The sequence below is a fragment of the Passer domesticus genome, chromosome 6 (assembly GCF_036417665.1).
Source record: "Passer domesticus isolate bPasDom1 chromosome 6, bPasDom1.hap1, whole genome shotgun sequence".
In the NCBI taxonomy this organism is placed as follows: domain Eukaryota; kingdom Metazoa; phylum Chordata; class Aves; order Passeriformes; family Passeridae; genus Passer; species Passer domesticus.
Window position 1 is genome coordinate 72831690 of NC_087479.1, and position 19522 is coordinate 72851211.

Sequence of the window (19522 nt, forward strand, 5' to 3'; positions counted from 1 at the left end):
GCCATGTCAGTGTATGGGGTATTAGTTTAAAGATGAACTGTTTGAGAGCAAAGGTTCTCTTCATCTATTTCTAAAATCATCTTCATCTCTGGGAACAGAGATCTTCTCTCTGTTCTGTGAGGACACAGGGTCTCATCACTCTACTCTCTTTCTCTGTACAAACTTCTCATGGGATCACAGCTACTTCAACATTTGATTACTTTAGCATGGAGGCCTTTGCTGAACAAGTCATCTCCCCATATTTTTCAATGCGTTATAGGGAAAAAGATAATTTGATGTATTAATTACATCCTCCTCTATAGCTTTACAAGAGGATTTCAGCCCCAAGATCAAGGCATCTTTTCATCCCTCCCATCTGGGACTCAACTTCCTCTTCACTGACCTTGGTGTCTTCATGTTCCTCCTCTATGTGCCGGCACGTTGTCCTTTTCTCTCACTGGAGGGAGGATGGAAGCACTGACAGAGTTAATATCTCATCTGAGGCCTGCAGATGGTTCCGTGACCCCCGCCGGGCTGGGTCCTTGCGGCCGGAGCTGTTTTACGATGGAGGTTTCTGCAGCGGCTGCGCTGGGGCTGTGTCAGGATGGGCCGCGCTGGGGCAGGGCCAGGATCTCAGAAGCCAGGCCAGAACACAGCAGCAGCACGGCCGGGGCCCATGGCTTCTCCTCCCCCTGCCCGGGGCTTGCGGGTGAACCCCAAGGGTGGCAGAATCTTGGCCGAGCCAGCCCGGCCCGGGGCTGCTCCTGGGGCCTGGCGGATCCTGGCTGGGCCCAGGCTGGCTGTGGGGCAGGGCTCGGCAGCGCCAGGTGTTGGCAACCGCAGCCATGGCCCGGCCCGGCCACGGCCCCGCGGCCTCCCCTACCCTGCCCGGCAGCCGATGGGGCCTGGGGGGCTCCCTGGGAAGGGGCCCGGCCCCACGGCAGGAGCCGCCCGGCCCGGCCTGGCTGAGACGGGGGCTGGGCCAGCCTTGTTACCTCTTTGCCGGCCAGAAGGGAAAGAGACCCTCCCAGGCTTTCTCGTCTTTAACATGTGTCTTCACAGAGTCATGTACAGTTTTCTTAGTGGTTTAACAGATTGTCAGTTCTCACAGCTAATTACTGATTTTTTTTTGCCAGAGACAGAGGAAACTGCTAGCAGCTTCTTTTAGAACATCCCTTCCATGATGCAAAACCACCACAACAGCACAGAGCACAGAGCTCCTTTGTCCATATGTACTGCTCATGATCCCAAGGCCTCAAAACCCCACCTTGGGAGATCTTTGGGCCCTCTCCAAGGTGTTTTCAAATGGAAACATTCAGCTCATGGTCTAAGAAAACCACCAGAGGTCAGGGCCAACTTGACCTGTCTGTCCTGGCTACTTTTGTCAGGGAGCAATCCTTGAATATACCGAATTTGGGAGGACAAATTCTAGTTTTGGCCATGGCATTTCGACATGAAAGCCATTTTTTTTCCATAAGAAGGAAGGAACAGAGCCCCAGTGTTTCCCAGGTGGAGAGGTGACGACCAGAGGCCAAGGCCAGCCAGAGCTGGCAAGTTTTGTTCTGAGAGATTCCCTTGCATACAGGAAATATTTTAGGGAGAGTACCAATTTTGGCAATGGACAACAGAAAAGACCGAGGGTTCTTTTCAATAGCAAGGAAAGTACAGAGCATCAGTGCTCCAGGAGCTGATGAGAGGCAGCCTTTGACATCCCAAGATCAGCCAGACCTGTCAGGTGGCCCCTGGGAGGCCAAGCCAGCCAGACCTGTTCCATGTTCCCTCAATTCCATGGGGCCCCACAATTCCCATTGGTCCCTTGCTTCCATGAGAACCTGAGGTGCCATAATGCCCCCTTGGTGACAGGAGGCCCTGAAGGGTCAGAATGGTCTCCATGGGTCCATCAGGCCCCACAGAGTCATAAAGGTCTCTGGGTTCCATGAAGCCTCGCTGTGTTACCATGGCCCCTTGGTTCCATGGGCTCCAGTGGTGCCAAAATGATCCCCTTGGTTTCATGAGGTCTCCACAGTGTCACAGTGATCTTGGGAAGGAAAGAACCAAGCCCCAGTGTCGCAGGGGCAGCCACCAGAGGCCAAGAGTCATAAGCTGACAAGGAAGTGAGTTTTCTCGGGAAGTTCTAGTCAAACCAATTAGTGGTCAGATTTTAATATTGACACCTGGAGTAACCATGGATGACATGGACACGCCTCTGAGAACACAGAGGGTTAAAAGCAGAGAACTCCCAGGGGAACTCTCTCTTTTATTCTGGTCAGTGAAGGGTTCAGGCCTCCCCTGCCCAGCCACAGGCCAGGTGGGGCAGGGGAAGTCATGCGGCCTGGGCTGAGGGAGGCCGGAACCCCAGACAGAGATGGGGGAGAAGGGAGTGGAACCGGTCACGGCCCCTGCAGGAACGGAGGGGTGGAGAAACACTGAGATGTCCTGGGCAGCCCCTCCAGAGAGAGCCCCCCCGCCAGACAGAGAGAGCCTGTGCCACCTTGAAATTTGATATTATGTGCTGGCAGCAGGGCCAGCAGAGGAGAAAGAGAAGGGAGGCAGAAGGTGCCCAGGCGTGGGAGTCCTGGGCAGGCTGCTGTGAGATTTCAGCCATCCTGAGGGCAGCAGAGCCTGAGACTTTAACTCTTCCTTAGACAACTTTGCGAAAACTTTGCAAAACTCTAATCCTTGATCTGAAAGAGAAGAGAGACAACCTGGGACTTGAGACGTCAGAAGATGGGAAAGAAGCCTAGGTGGGTGTGGGAACTCAGTACATCACTCCGGATGTCCAGAGCTACCAAGACAACCCTTGGGGAGCTCGGAGGTCCTGGAATGTTGCCAAAAGTATCTGGTGGCTTGACTTTGATCCTTCTAAAGAAATGACCCCAGAATGTGAGGAAATGAGAGAATTTCAAGTTTGAATGATGAGGGGATGATATTCACTAGATAAAACTTAAATTATAATGCACTGTACAGGGGGGTTTTGTGTGTTGTACAAGGGTGTTTGGAATTCTGCACATGGGGGACGGGAGTCCCAAGATGGAGGGATTTGGGTGTGCCCTGTCCTTCTTCTTTCTTCTCCTTGGCATCCATATTCAGGATGATGTTGGCATGTGTGGATTGGTTCATAGTGAAGGTGCACTTGCCAACAAGGGCGAAAAGTATTGGAAATTGAAGGTACATATCTAATATGTAATTTTCACTATAAAAGAGATAACCGCCCCGTGGGCGGGAGAGAGTGCCCTTGGCTGTCTTGCTGAGCAGACCTCGGCTGGACAGACAGAAAACTTTGTAGATAAGGAACAATAAACTCAACTGAAGACCAAAAGCAAGAGTCCAGACTCCTTCTTCGAAAGTGCGGCCTGCCCAGAACCACCTTTTCCTGTGCTGGGGCAGAGAAAATAACAGCCAACCCCGACAAGTGGGAAGAGATGATGGAGTGGCCTTTGGCTGGACTTTTTCTTGTATAGCCATAGACTGAACCAATTTTCCTGTAACAGAGAGACTGCATTTAGGAGGATGCAATGGCTTGAGCCAAGAGAGTGACCTGCTGCAGTGACGTGATGTGCAGGAGTGAAGTGAACAGAGAAAGATGAGGAGGGTGTGGTGGTGCCCTCTGTCTTCAAAGAAGAAGAAGAAGATCTCTGTTCTCAAGACCCTTGGCCCCAGGGGAGATGAAAATGGGGGGGACTGTTGTCCCAAAATGAGAAAAACTGTCATTCTCTGGTACTTGGCAAAGCATCCTTAAAAGGAGCCCTAGAAGCAGTCTTGGTCCATGGACAGTGGTGAGAGCATGGAAGGAAGAGGTCACAATGGCAGATTTTCTCTGGGTGGTGCCATGTGTGAGATGGAAGTATGAGAGGTTTCAACTGTGTTTCCTGGGGAAGACTATGGTACAAGAGAGACTCCTCTCTCCCTTGATGAACTGAGAATTGTTATCTGAGAGGTGGTAACTTGACTGAGAATCCAAGGTTTTGTCTCACTGTGCTTTGGTGGAAATTGGGTGGGGAGAGGAGGAATGTTTTGGAAGGTTTTAATTTTGAATTTTGTGTTTCTTTTATTATAGTTATAGGTTAATAAAGTTTTTTTTCCCTTTATTTCTAAGCTTGAGCCTGCTCTGCTCTGTTTCTGCTCACATCTCACAGTAACCATTTGAGAAAAATATGTTTTCATGGGAGCATTGGCACTGCTCCAGCACCAACCCATGACACAGAGGAAGGCCAGAAGGGCAGGGAAGACACCAGGAATTGGTGACATTTTCTCCTGTCACAGCCATGACTCAGGGGATAGGATTAAACCTGGAAAGGCTGAGGTGCATTACTGACCTCCTGCTGCCTAAGGAAAGAAAGAGAAATGAAGATAATTTGTCCTTTTTTTGGGTTGTCCAGTTCAAAAAAGACACTGAGTCAACCAAGAAGGTTGGGAAAGCTGGATATACAAGGATTGACATGGGGAAGCTGGGAGTAGAAGATGTGCCCATACTCATGGTGAAGGAAAATCCTGTTATTGGATGAAATTCCCTAAGGCAAGGATCCCTTGAGAGAAGATGGATCCCAACTCTTGGAGATACTAAAATTTTGACTGGAAATTGGGTGACCTGAACTCCTTAGCCCTATTTGGAACAGGTTTTTGGACTGGTTAATTCAAAAGAGGATATCCAATCTAAATTATTCTGATGTTTTATATAAAGGGTTCTCTTGAGGATTTTTTGCAGGTTGCAAAACAATGGCCATATTCAGCCCATGCACAATCCAGCCTGATGGTAACAATGGATAATGGACATGTTCACAGACAATAGATAATAGACATATTCAGAAATGGGGTCAGTATATCCTGAGAAACATATGAGAAGAAGAATCATCAAGACTCAGCAAGCTTGTTAGCAAATTGGAAAAAAAAAAAAAAAGAGAAGCAAAGGGTGGGCCAGACAACCACAGCAAAACGCATAAAAATCAGATGATACAATCAACATTCTAATTTAGATGCATGAACAGCTAGGATTAACCAGTCATGTATTAGCTAGAGACACGTGAACAGTAGAAACTTATTATAAATAAAGCCTTTTTAGGATACTAAATTAGCTTCACTCAATCATATTGATCATGATGTGATGTCCCATTCCTGATCCTCCATTTTTGGTGGAGAATGTGGGCACCCCCAGCGTGATAACACGAGAGGGACTCGAGGACGGCAATTTGGCTGCTTTGCAGAAGATCAGAGCCAGCCTCTGAGGAGCAGAGAAGCCAGTCTGAAGAAGCGTGTTTCCTGGCCTGTTGGAGTCCACTCCGGCTAGCTACAGACCCTTGCCCACACAATACTTCATGGACGATGGTAAAAGATTAGAGAAGCACTCTCCTCCACATGGGAAACGTTGTCCTTTATTCCAAGACACACATCAGGCAGACAAACCCATGGGAGAAAAGAGGGCTTTCCCTAGCAGCAGGGAGCTTTTATACCCCCCTGGGATGGGGACAGAGGGAGAGGTGCACAGCCAATGGGATACCAGTGAGGAGTGGCGAGGGGAGGGGTAACCCAGGGGAGAGACCACCAGGTGGTACCGGGACAGGTGAGGGAAAGACCATGTGATAGGGAAAAGGGGTAACAAACCACATGATGTAACATAAGCTACACAGTGCAATATAAAACTATTCTGTGCAAATTCCCAATCACCCAGTGCAAGAGAACAACTAAACTGGTGCACCACAACACCACAGTGGTGAGAGGGACACAGAGCCCCTGGTCCCCAACCCTGCACAAGCATTCCCTGAGGCCAGAGGGATGGAGACACCCCTGAGCATCCCCCAGGGCGAGGGCACAGAGACCCCTGAGCATCCCCTGGGCTGAGAGGGACAGAGACTCCCTTGAGCACTGGCTTGGCATGGGGGTGAGAGGGAGAGAGACCCCCCAGGCATTCCCTGGAGTGAGAATGATGGAGACCACTGGGGAATGGCCTGGGGTGAGAGGGACAGGGGCAACCCCTGGGGAATAGCCTGGGGTAGCAGGGACAGGGATAAGCCTGCCATGTCCCTCCCAAGCATCCCCCAGGGTGAGAGGCACAGAGACACCTCGAGCATCCCCTGGGCACCAGACAAAATAAACTTGGCAGAAATCAAACTCAACCCTACATAAAATGCCTTGAATTTGCTCTTCCCACTAGTCACTTGTGATAGAAATGTAAACAAATCCCAGTCATGAATAAACTGACAATACAATAAATGAATAAACTGACAATAAAAACAATGGCAATTTCAAGTTTCATCGGTTCCTGCACAGCTCCAGCTCAGCTGCCGGCAGGTTCTGATAAAAGAAAAATGGAAATTCAGCCCAATACAAGTTATTAAATGGGAAGGAAAGCTCTCTATAGCGGTCAGAAAGGTGACAGGGACAAAGAGAATAATGATTCTCACATATTGCAAAGCCCCAAGCCTGTGAATTCGGGATTTATTTGCGAATTTAGCTCATGGAGCTGGGCTTCTTGTAGGACTTTTAGCAGCCTTGTGTTCCTCACTGTGGGGTGAATGAACCTTGTCAGTCTCATTGGTATCATTTGCTCCCTTTCCTCCAGTGATTTGAACAAACTTTTCAAGGAAGGACAACAAAATAATTTCTTTACACTGGCCACCCACAACAGCCATTTTCCTCATCAGTTCTCCCATATGTCCCCCAGAGGAACCTGCATCCAAGATTCCAAGAGTTCCTCCAGAAAGAGCTACAACCTCCTCAGAGGAGGGAACCATGCTGTTGTCAAAGGCACTTAGGGTCAGACAATACTGCCTAAACCCACTGTGCCAAAATAATGTTGCAATCTGGTTAAGAAAATTGTTAGAGAGATGCTTCTGCCTCAATGAAGGTGCTAATGAGACAAAACCCAATGAGGATTTTATTGAACGGTAAATGTGAGGTAGAGAGAGAGATGGAAAGAAAGAGAAAAGGGGAGCGGGCAAGGGAGTGACAGGGACAGAAACCTTCCCCGGGGCAGAGCAAGTGTGACATTGTCCCCTGTGTGCGTGGCCTTCCTGGGGTGGGGGTTTTACACCTGAGCCAGTTTGGGTAAGGGGGGTGGTGTTCACCCCCCCAGCAGGGATTACCCCACTGTTTCAGGTTGCAGTGTAAGATGTAACCAAATGCATGTTTTCCATCACCACCTTTAGAAACTGTCATAAACAGGCAGGGCAGTGATCTTTATCTCTTTGTCCTGGGTTGACTATGTGATGCTTTTATCCCCAATTGTCTTGTTCTGTTTATACTGAATAATAAGTTTTACACCTTTAAGACTCTCTTCCAGACAGTGAAGAGGGGAGGGAAGAAGCGCGCAGTTTGTTTTCAGACTGCTCTCACTCCTCCACATTCCTGCTCCTGGACTGTGTTGTCTGCGGATGGACAGACAGCCGGACAGAGCTCCTTTTTCCCCTTTTTCTTGCTTTTAGTTAGTTTTAGCTAGCTGAGGCAAAGAAGTTCTCCGGATTGTGATTTTTTCCTTTTTTCTTAGACGTGTTCAAGCCTGCTCTGGACTGAACACCCAGAAGAGCACCGGCAGCTCCACCTGTGGCCCCTGGCCAGGCCTGGGCCACGGCGTTTCCAGCACCAGAGACTGATCAGAGACTGAGTGAGCCGAGCTGCAACCAGAGGAGAGGACTGTTCTGAGTTTGCTTTCCTTGGATCAGTGAGAAGTTTTATTGTTTAATATTGTTTGGTTTCTATTGTTTAATAAACAGGTTTCTTTCCACTTTTCTCCAAGGAGATATTTTCTCCCGAACCAGTTGGAGGGGGGAGGGGCAATTGAATCTGCTATTGTAGAGAAGCCCCTTTGGGGGTTATCTCCCAAACTTGCCCTAAACCAAGACACTCTTCCATGACTCAGCCCTGATAACGCCCTCCAGGGGCTATCTTCTGTTAATGGGCCATTGAGTGTCCCTGCAGGACTGGTAAAATGGCATCATCCCATTGTGGGATGCTGTGCCCAGGGGGAGGAGCCAAGCATTCCTACCTGGATATAAGCTGAGGCTTACAGCCCCAGGAGCACCTTGGCTACTGGATTGCCAGAGGACAAGAGCTCCATCACCACCACTGGACTTCAGAGGAGGACCAGACCCTTCTACAGGATCACGGCTTTGACAGAATTACGATCATCACTGCAACAGGACTGCAGCCACCATTTAATGGCACTGCTACCAGCACCCTGAGCAACAGGGTGCCAGGTTATATCCTGACTCTGTCAGTTTAAGGCAGGGTTTCTGTATCATTGCCTTGATCTTAATTTTCTTGTTAAATTGTAATTCTGACTTAGACTCTCCCTGTGGTTTGCCTTGAAACCAGTACAAAACTCCATGTACTCATCCATTGTTTTCCTCTTAAACCAGGTTTTCCCATTCCCAAACCTTGGCCGGATGGAGGGGGAGGCTGCAAGGAAGAGGAAGATAGCCCGAGACATCCAGGCAGGTGAGGAGGAGGAAGTCAGTGCCCCTTTACCCCTCTCTCCTGCTCCATCTCCCAGCCCAGAATGGTGCCTGGCTACAGGACAACCCCGCTTCCAACACCATCCTGCTGGGGATACCCAGAAAGGATCTCCTTCCCCTTCCCTGTGGCATGGAGGCAAATCCCACCCTCTCCTTGTCATTCGTCCCCCAGACAAGGAGCTGAGGATGGAGACCAGGGAGGGCAAATCCCCATGGCAGAACCTAGTGGAAGTGGCTGTTTTGAGGGGCTCCAAAGGACAGGAATCCGACTGGGAGGAAAAGCCCCAGAGATCCTGCAGGAGGAGGGGCTCCAAACCCAGCCCAGGGTGCTCTGAGGAGGAAAGACCCACCCTGTGCCAGGAAGGTGGACAAAGCTCCTGCCAGAGCTCAGAGCTGGTGGTCCATGAGCAGCTTCATCATGGGGAATGGCCATACAAGTGTGGAAAATGTGGGAAGGGCTTCAGTTGCAGCTCAGAACTCCTCAATCACCAGTGGATTCACGCTGAGAAGAGGCCTTTCCGCTGCCCCGAATGTGGGAAGGGCTTCAACCGCAACTCGCACGTCATCCGCCACCAGCGTATCCACACTGGGGAGAGGCCCTACAAGTGTCCCCAGTGTGGGAAGAGGTTTCACACTAGATCTAATCTCCTCCATCACCAGCAGATTCACAGCGAGGAGAGGCCCTTCCGCTGCCCTGACTGTGGGAAGGGCTTCAAGCACAGCTACACCCTCGTCACCCACTGGTGCATCCACACTGGGAAGAGGCCCTACGAGTGTCCCCAGTGTGGGAAGAGCTTCACCCAGAGCTCTAAGTTAACCAGACACCAACGGATGCACCAGTAAGTGAAGCCCTGCAAATGCCCCAATTGCAGGAAGAGCTTCGTGCCTGGCTCCGGCTTCATACCCAATTGGAGGACCCACATTGGGAAGAGACCTGTGATCCATATTCACTGCAATCCATGCTAGGAAGACACCTGTCCCTTCTCCTGCCCCTGCCAGTGACCTGATGTGGGATTGAATAACCTGAGGTTCAGGCCATGGCTGTGTCATTACATTCACTCCCACCTCAGGTCATTGCCAGGGCAGGAAAGGGACTCTCTTTCTCCCTGAGGAGAAGGGTGTCCTTTGCAGGCAGGGGGAAATACATTGCCAGGAAGAGCCAGTCAGTTGTGTTGTAGTTTTCCCTGCAAATAGTTTCTATTTTCCCTTCTGTTGTGAATATTTTTGCTGTTCTTGATTGTTCCTTATCTCATTGCTGTTCCTAATAAATTCTTCTTATCCCAGGCCAGGATCTTTGCCTTTTGTGCTTTCCATGGGAGGTGGGAGGGCAGCGAGCGGCAGCGCAGTTTTAGCAGGAGCGGGAAATTGGAGATTCCCATTCCTAAACTCTGCCCCATGGAAACCGAGCATCCCAGCTGGTCCCAGCCCTGGTGGTCATGGCAACAGCCTTGGGAGCGGGTCCCTGGCTGGGGCTGTGGGAACCTCTTCCCTCTGGTGCCCAGGGGAGGGAGGGAGGGAGGACTGGAGGGAACGGCTGCAGCTGAGTCGGGGCAGGCTCAGGTTGGATCTCAGGAAGAGGTTTTTCTCCAGAGGCTGCTGGGGCACTGCCCAGGCTCCCCAGGGAAGGCTCCCAGCTCCAGGGCTCTCTGAGCTCCAGCAGCGTTTGGCCAGCGCTGCCAGGCCCAGGCTGGCATTGTTGGGGTGTCCTGTGCAGGGCCAGCACTTGGACTCCAGGATCCTGATGGGTCCCTCCCAGCTCAGCCAGTTCTGTGGATCTGGGATCCCATGACCCTGGGGATGGGGCTGCCAATGGTTGCCATGGCAACAGGCTCTGGCTGCAGGCCTGAGCTGGTGTTCATGGCAACCACCCCTGGCCTGGGGTCTGCATGGAGCTGCCAAGGGACTGAGCATGGCAACAGGGGGCTGGGGATGGTTGCCATGGAAACTGACCATAGTAACAGGGGGCTGGTGATGGTTGCCATGGATACTGGCCATAGCAACAGGGTCCTGGTGATGGTTGCCTGCTAAGCAACCAAGTCGTCTCACACCATCAGATGAGTTCCATGGGGACTTTCCAAGAGTCTCTAGGCTGTTCAAGAGCTGGAATGTCGCAGGCAGAGACAGGGGCTCCATGGACACCTCCCAGGGGTTTCTGGGGATGGTAAAGAGCCCTGTGGTCAGAATAAGTCACAGCCATTCCATGGTGACATCCCAGGGCATCTTGGGCTGCAAAGGCACTGATCTGTCACAGGCACTCACAGGGGCTCCACGATGACATCCCAGGAGTCCCCAGGCTGCCAAAGAGCTGGGGTGTCCCAGACACTCCCAGGGGTTCCTGTTATGGGCAGAGTGGGAGCTTCAGGCAAAAGCTTTATTTCTTTATTGGAGAAACTCCTGCTGAGTCGTGAGGTGGAGAAATGGCACCCAAGAGCCACCATGGATCTTCAAATGACCACAGGACCCTTAGACTTGTAAAACTCCTTTTAAGAGAGGAGACTGGGAGAGGCTGGATCCAATCCTAGCCCCAGATTTTGTCAAAGGTGTAAAAGATTGGACAGGTGGAATTGAACTTTTGCACAATTTTTCCTACAGGATTAATGATGAAATACCAGACAAATTTATATAAATATGGCTCTGATTGATTCTGATCATGATTAGACAAAAAGATCTTAACTACAGTTATTTACTCCACAGTAAAGGAGCTATAACAATTATTAGAATATTCTGCTCTAGGAAGCAATTTTGGAGTCAACAGGGCCTTGCTGGAGTTGTTGGAGCCCATTGCAGGCAGAGCCTCCTGCTCCAGCAGGAACTGCCTTTCCTGTGCCATCAGCAGGGCAGGTCCTGCTGCAGGAAAAGCCCCAGGCCAGCCCCAGCACAGGGAAGGGCTCGGGCACAAGGGCAGAGTCCCATGCTGGGAGCTGTGCCAGGCAGAGCCTGAGGCACCAAAGGCACCTTGGCAGCAGCAGCTGCTTGCAGGCCATGGCCAGAAGCCTCCCTTGGCAGCCCGGCCTGGTGGCCAGCACTGCAGAGCTGCTGCCTCAGGGCTCATTTCTGCCTGGGCTCTGAAAAGCCACTTCTGCTCCAGGAGCCTGCCTGGGAAGCCATTGGCCCCAGCACCTTGGGGACAAGATATGAATGACAAAACTCTTCATGCCAGCAGAGACAAGGCAGGGGCACAGGAAAGGGGAGAGGCAGGCCCAGGGGACAGGGCTGCCATGGTGATGGCTGTGAGGTCACTGCCCCTGCAGCAGCCTGGCTGCCTTCAGCAGACATTCTGGCCAGAAGTATTGTGAGGGCACCCAGCACATCAGAGAACTCACACAACAGGAATTCTGTCCTTGGGGAGGGGAAAGGGTTTCGCTATGTCAGGTTGCACAAAGCTCCTGCTCTTGAAGCATTCCTGGGATGGAGCATTCACTTATCTAGAAAAGCAGTTTCAGTTTTGAGCCACTCTCATAATTGTAAAATATTTCTCCTTCTAACAAATGTAAATCCCTCCTCATTCAGTTTAAAGATATTGACCCTTGTTCTGTCACAGCAAGATATGGGAGACAATGACTTTGACCACTATTTTTCCATTTTTGTGCATTTTGGAGAGGACCCAAAAATCTCCCAAGGTGGGGTTTGGAGGCCTCATCACATAACCAGCAGGGAGGGGCTGATGGCTCTGGGCTCAGTGGCGTGGAGACTGAGGACAGAACAGGAGTAGACCGGGAGGGACTGATGAGTGGTTTCAGAGAGGCTGGAGCTTTTCTTTATAGTGGGAATGAGCCTGAGGAAGAAATAACAGTGCCAAAGGCCGCTGGGGAGGCCCAGACTATTCACCAGGAGAAAGGAATTTCCCTGCCAGGGCAGGGCTGTGGTGCAACACATCCCCCAGAAGGAGCCTGGAGCAGCCCAAGGCTTTGTGTGGGCAGGCAGGAGGCAGAGCTGTCAGCAAAGGAAGGAGCCAGCCAGGTGGGGCAGCCGGGGGATGACGACAGCCTGCAGGGACAGAGGCGCAGGGCAAGGACACCGTAGGACAGCCTGGTCTGCACAGGGCACAGGGATGGGCAGCAGCTGCAAGGCCCTGACAGAGCCAACTTGGGAAGCACTTTGGCCATGGCAGACACAAAGAGCACCAAATCCCCAGAGGATCATTAAAGTCCTGCTGCTGTGTCTGTGCCGCTGAGCTGGGCTGGGCTCCTGGCCCAGAGGCAGCTCCTGGCAAGGGCAGCGCTGCAGAGAGACAGCTCCGGCCAGGAGCAGCTCCTGTGCACAGCCCAGCAGGGCTGGGGCACTGCCAGGGCAGCTCAGGGACACCAGCAGGGCACAGACAGAGCTGACAGGGGCTCAGCCCTGGCAGGGGCTGGGGGATGTCCCAGAGGGGGCTGTGTGACAGCGGCACCTCTGTGGCTGTGTCCTAGAGGCACAGAGCAGCTGTGATGTCAGCACAGGGCTGTGTGACAGCCATGGGGGGGCTGTGTGACATCACAGGTTGGGCTATGACATCACAGAGTTTGTTGTGTGAGGTCATGGATTGGGCTATGACATCATAGAGTTTGTCTTGTGAGGCCATTGAGCAGCTATGACATCATAGAGGGGACTGTGTGACATCACAGCACAGGTTGTGACATCATGGCATGGCTGCAGGACATCATAGAGCTGGCTGTGCGGTATAAGCGTGTGCTGTGCCATTACAGAGTGTCAGTATCACATCACAGAGAAGGTTTTGTGACATCGCTGAGGGGTTTGTCACATCACACTCTGTGACTTCATAGAGTACGGTGTGAGGCCATAGAGCAGATCCTGCCATCATAGAGGGTGGCTGTGTAACATCATAGAGCAGGCTGTGACATCATATGGTGAGTTTGTGACATCACAGAGTCTTCTGTGACATCACAGTGCATCTGCATGACACTCCAGGGAGACATCCAAGAGTTGGCTCTGTGACATCAAAGGGGTGTTGTGTGACATCTCAGAGTGGGCTGTTAAATTGCAGGTGGCTGTGTGACATCATAGGGGGATCTGTGACATCACAGAATGTTGTGTGATAGCACAGATATGGCTGTGTGACATCACAGGGGCTGTGTGAGGTCACAGGGGCTGTGTGATGTCACTGGGGAGGTCACTCTGCCCCAGCCCCCCCTCACAGTTCCCCCCAGAGCAGTCCAACGCTGCTCGTGCACAGCAGGGTCCCCTGTCCCCCCCGGGTCCCCCCGCCCCCGGCGCCGCAGCCTCCCCCAGAGAATGTTCCACGAGATCGACCCCAGAGCCTGACATGGGGAAGGGGGGCCGGGGCCATGGGGGGTGGGTCAGGGGGACAGGGACCCCCCGGAAACATCCCCGTGTCCCCCATGGCCAGAGCTTGGGCCAGGGCTCCTTCACCCTGTTACGAACGAGGGCTTGAGACTGCTGAAAAAATCCCTATCAAGGGATCAGCAACAACCAGATTTAATATTAAGGGACAGCAGCACAGAGTTTCTTGGCAAGAGTCACTCTGTTCCTGACTGGACACTTCAGGAAAACCAGGGAAACAAAGCAACAACAAAACCAAACAAAATCCAGGCAATCAAACCAGAAATGAACTGAAAACTGTCCCTGTGTGTGTGACACAAGGACAGTGATGGCAAGGATAAAAGGAATACAGCCTAAAAGCTGAACAGAGCTCAGAGTTAACAGGACTTAACCTTAACCTTAATTTCTGCCTTAAACTTCACAATTTAGCAAAAGAACAGCACTTAACACTATTTAACCTTACTAAAAAACTATGACTTTGCAATATAACAGTGGAATAACATTTAACAATATTTAGCTCATCTTATAACTTATATTAAACATAACAACTTAGCAGAAGAACAACTCTTAGAAGCATTTAACTTAGCTTAGACATCATGACTTTACCTTACTGTCGTGGTTTGGCCCAGAAGTGAGTTTCTGGAAAAGTCGTGGTCAAACCAATCAGTGGCCAGAATTGAAATTGGCACCTGGTGTGGCCACTGGGGATTTGGATACACCTCTGGGAACACACAGGGGTTAAAAGCAGAGGATTCCTGGAGAAACTCCCTCTTTGGAGCCAGCAGGTAAGCTGGTCTGACCTCCTCTCCCTGCTCAGCTGTGACTGGGTGGGGAATAGGGAGGCCATGCAGCCTGTGAGGGAAGGGAGGCGGGAGCCCCTGCAAGAGGCAGGGGTGGAAGAGAACTGGGACAGTTTGGGCAGCCCCCCCCCCCCAAGAGAGAATGACAGAGATTGTGCTGGCTTGAAATTTGATATCTCGTACCGGCACCACGGCCAGGAGGAGGTGGGGGGCAAGGTGCCCAGCCGCTGGGAGACCGGGCTGAGCTTTTAACTCTTTTGGTATTGAAACAATGGAAGCTGTAAAAACACTGATCCTCCCCAGCTGAGGACTGAGAGGGGACAGAGCATGGGAAAGAAGAAAAGGGTTGAGTAAGTGAAGAAATGCCAGCAGACGACAGTGCCCTAGATGGAGGACATGATTGGAGTGGCTTTGGCTGGACTTTTCTCTTACATAGCCACAGGCGAAACTAATTTATTTTGATAATGCAGAGACTGCACCTTGGGGGGAGGCAGTTGGCCAGAAGACAAAAATGATAAGGCCCCGAGGAGAAGTAGAGTAGAGAGAACAGAGACTGAAGGGGAGGGTGTGGTGGAGCCCTCTGCCTTCAGCGAAAGATCTCTGTTCCCGAGACCCAGGCCCCAGGAGAGTAAAAATGTGGGGGGGACAGGTGTCTCAAATAGTGAGAGGTGGCCACTTCTTGGAACTGGACGATGCATTCTTAAAAGGACCTAAGGAGCAGTTTAGATCCATGGGCGGTGGTGAGAGCACTGGACATGGAAGGAAGATGGTCACCACGGCAGATTTTCTTCAGGCAGCTGCCGCGTGTGACATGGAATCACAGGAGGTTCCACTGTGTTTCCAGGGGAGGCCCGTGATGCAAGAGGGAGGCTCCTCTTTCCTGATGAACTGGGGGGAGCTTGTGTTAGGAGGGGATTGGACTGACATTTGAATGTTAGAGGACTGGGGGGAGGAGGATTGTTTTGGGAGTGTTCCATTGTGGATTGTTGTGTGTGGTTTTTTTCTTTTTCCCCTTATGTTTCTGTGTTGTAGATTATTAAAGTGTTGTGTTTTTCCCTCCATCCCCAATTGGGAGCCTGCTTTGTTCTGTTTCCGGGTTACATCTCACAGTAACCATTTTGGAAATATATCTTTCATGGGGGCTCTGGCATTGTGCCAGGGTCAAACCATGACACTTACTTACAGGCCTGAATAACTCAGCTATCCAAGGCACTCCAATCCCTCAGAGAGCAGCATTTCTTCCACATTTCCCCAGCACAGGCACTCCTGTGTGCACACAGACACAAAGAGTCAGTGCAAAGCACCTGTGAGAAATTCCCCTGAGGGCAGGAAATGCTCCCTGTGGATGCTTTGGCATCTCCCCAGCGAGTGAAGGGTTGAGCCTGGAGGAGTGGGGGGATCGGCCCAGGCTCCCTCGTTGTTCAGGGATCCCCGAGTGCAGCAAACGGGAGAGTTCCCGGCTGGGAGAGGCCCCACTCAGAGGGAGTCGCTGGCCCAGGAGAGCTCCAAGGGGCTCCTTTTGCAGCGCTGTTTGTAGGGCCCCAAGAGAGAGGCTTCAGTCACAGCAATGGTTCCTCCTGGCCGCACTTGGCATCAACAGCTTTCTTTGGCACTGTGAGAACAGGGATGTTGTGCCACTGAGGGAACAAAACCAGTTCCCAGGGCTGCTCCTACAGCAACCAGGAGCTGGTTGGGCACAGCAGTGCCTGGAGCAGACAGTGTTTGTGCTGAGCTGCAGAGGAGCTGAGCCCAGGGGCTGTTGGCCAAGGCTGAGGCCCAAGGAGCATTTCTGAGCTGGCAGGGCGGCCTGAGAAGGGGAGGGGGGAATGCAGCAGCACAGGGCCCATGGAACCAAGGGACCATTGTGACACTGTGGAACCCTGTGAGACCAAGGCACCATTGTGACACTGTGGGGCCCTGTGAGACCAAGGCACCATTGTGACACTGTGGGGCCTTGTGAGACCAAGGGACCATTTTGACACTGTGAGGCCACATGGAATCATGGAGAGCACTGTGACATCGCTGGGCTCATGGAACCAAGGGGACTGTACTGATACTGTATGACTCCATGGAATGTAGGTATCATTGTGAAACTGAGACGCCCCATCAAACCAAGGGTCCCTTGTGACACCATGGGGCCTCCTGGAACCATAGAGACCATTATGACACTTTGGGGTGTCATGGACTAAGGGGCCATTGTGACACTGAGGGGACTCCATGAAGCCAAATGTCCCTTGTGACATTGCAAGGCCTCGTGGATCCATGAACTTTACAGCCTCATGGAACCATGGGGCCGCTGTGACAAGGAGAGGACTCATGGAATCATGAAGATACTATGGGGCCCTATGGAATAAGCAAAGCATTTTGACACTGTAAGGCCTCATGGAACCAGTGGGACCATTGTGACCCTGGGGGTCCCCACAGAACCAAGAAGGCCATTGTGATACTGTGGGGCCTTGTGAAACCAAGAGGCCTTTCTGACACTGCAGGGCTGCATGGAGCCAAAGTTTCATTGTGACATTGTGGGGCCTGATGTCATCAGTGGTCCATTGTGACACTGCAGAAGCAAAACAGACCATTGTGGTGACACTGCAAACCCCCAGGGTCCAAAGGTCCATTGTGACATTGCAGGGCTCATGGAACAGAGGAGTCATGTGACATTGTGGGGCCTGGGGAACCACGGAGACCATTGTGACACTGCAAGGCCTCATGGAATCATTAGGACATTGTGAAATTTCAGGATCTTCTGGAACCTACAGGCCATTTTGTCATTGTGGAACCCCATCGAACCAAGGGGCCAGTGTGAAACTGCTGGACCCCATAGAATCAGAGCACAATTAGGACACTGTGGCGCCCCATAGAACCAAGGAGACCATGGTGATACTGCAGGACCTCATAAAACCAAGGGAACATAGAACATATCTGGCTAGTTTGGCCTCCCCTGGACTGCCTGACTGGTCCAGCTGACCTTGGCATATTGAGGGTCTCTTCTAATCTGCTGCTGAAACACTGGAAAAGAACTGTCCTTCTTCTCCAGGCACCCATGGCCAGAAGTGGGATTTCACCTCCAAATTTCATTATATCCAGGGATTGTTCCAAATTGGAGTATTGCCAGGAAATGTCTGTTGTGCAGTGGATCACTTCCCATCTGTCCCCAAAACACTGGGGAAGGCTCCATGCTCTTCTTCCTATGGGAGAGAACTGTCCTGCTTCTCCAGGCACCCATGGCTGAGACTGGGGTTTCATCTCAAAAATTCCCTAAATCCAAAGACTGCTCCCAGACAAAATCTGCCATTCCTGAGAAGTCTGGCTGACCTTGGACTAGTGAGGCTCTCCAAACACTGGGGCTCTGTGCTTTCCTTCCTATGGAAAAGAACTGTCCTTCTCATCCAGGTGCCCATGGTCAGAATTGGGATTTCACTTCCAACACTCCCTGTTGTGACAGACAGGAGGAGATTGTTGGCTGGAAACATCTTGTGTGTGGGGGAGGAAGGGGCAGGTCCAGCCTTGCCCTGCCCTGGAACCCCAGCACTGCCTGGCCCTGCAACCCCAATCCCCCCAGAGCCTCTATCCCAGCCCAGCAGTGGCTGCCAGTCCCTGGCACAGCACAGGCAATGCTCCACAGCCACCTCTGGAGCCCCCAGCCCAGCTCCTGAGTGACCGAATGAGCCCAAATCCCTCCTGGGGGAAGGGCCCAGGAAGACCAAGGGGTATTGAAGGCTGACCACAAGGCAAGCACACATCTTGACCCTACCTCCTCTTGGAATTTCCATCTGAACACTGCTGGAATCCAGAAGTTTGTAGCTGTGTGTGTGCTTCTCTGTATCTTTCTCGTCTTTCTCTTTCTGTGTCTTCTCCTTCTGTTTCTGTGCTCCTACAAATTTTGAGTAACTTTAAATTAAACAGGCTAAGAGTTTGTGAAGTTGATTGGAACATGTTAATGCTTTCAGAAGTGTTTTTTGTTGATTGAATGCCTGTCATGGTTTGACATGAGAAGAATTTTAAAAAGTAATACAGAATTTTTGTGTAACTGACAAATCTGTTAAACCACTAAGGTACTGAACACACCTCTGTGAAACATATATATTAAAGATGAAAAAAACCAGGAACGTCCTCTTTCTTTTCCAGTCAACAAAGAAGCAGCAGGCCCAGCCCTGGCTCCCATCTCAACCAAACCAAAGCAAGCAGCCCTGCCCCAGGCTGAGCCCCTTCCCCCCTCCCCAGGCCACCCCCCATGGGCCCCATTCTGACCAAACCAAACCCCAACAATGACCAAACAGGAAAACAAAAGAGGCTACAACACCCTAACCAGAACAAAACCAGCCACAGCTGTGAAAATCTTACCATCAAGTCCCCTCCCCACAAAAACTAAAACAAAAAACCCCTACAACCCACAACCTATACAAAATAACCCAACAACTAAAATTAAACACAAAAAAAGCAAAAAACCCACCACAAAACTAATCCTAACACAACCCAACCACAATTTCCACCACAGGTTACCGGCGGGTCAGGTGTTAGTCCTTTCAATACTTCAATCCTCCCTCAAGTACAAGAAAAAAACAAAATACAAGTATATTAAAAAAAAACAGTATAAACCCATCAAAGTCAGTAAAGAAGAAATTAAATCCCAAATGAAAAAGCTGAAGAATACCTTAATCTTAAAATGAAAATCTATTTATAAGCTATAAAGAAAAAACTCTTTTTTATAGGAAATAAAATTATAAAAAATAAAAATATTCAAGTTAATATCAAACAAAAACCTCCATACTAAAATAAACGTTAAAATAACTGTAATTTCATAAGAAGTTTAAACAGAAAAAAAAAAGCAATTCAGTACCCCCAAGAGAAGATCTCTATTCTCAGAGATAAAAATAGTTTTAAAAGTAAGTAATAAAAACTTTTACCTTTAAAGAGCTAATCTTTAACACAATAATACATAAGTCAACATGGACCATCAACAATCTGTAAAAAAGCTTATAGAAATAAAATCAACTTCACAATAACAAAGTTCCC

The 19522-nt window shown here is 50.7% G+C and overlaps 1 protein-coding gene and 2 long non-coding RNA genes across 3 annotated transcripts in view; 1 reads left to right on the top strand and 2 right to left on the bottom strand.

Annotated features, from left to right (window-relative positions):
• The window catches only part of LOC135304013 (zinc finger and SCAN domain-containing protein 2-like), a 291747-nt gene that overhangs the window by 251921 nt on the left and 20304 nt on the right, over nucleotides 1–19522 (bottom strand). The window lies entirely within an intron of this gene.
• On the top strand, nucleotides 950–4604 carry LOC135302279 (uncharacterized). The gene is made up of 2 exons (XR_010363984.1): nucleotides 950–2093; nucleotides 2625–4604. It is a non-coding gene; the product is annotated as an uncharacterized LOC135302279 (long non-coding RNA).
• On the bottom strand, nucleotides 15384–18375 carry LOC135302281 (uncharacterized). The gene is made up of 3 exons (XR_010363985.1): nucleotides 18261–18375; nucleotides 17822–17939; nucleotides 15384–15772 (listed from the first exon to the last, which is right to left on the bottom strand). It is a non-coding gene; the product is annotated as an uncharacterized LOC135302281 (long non-coding RNA).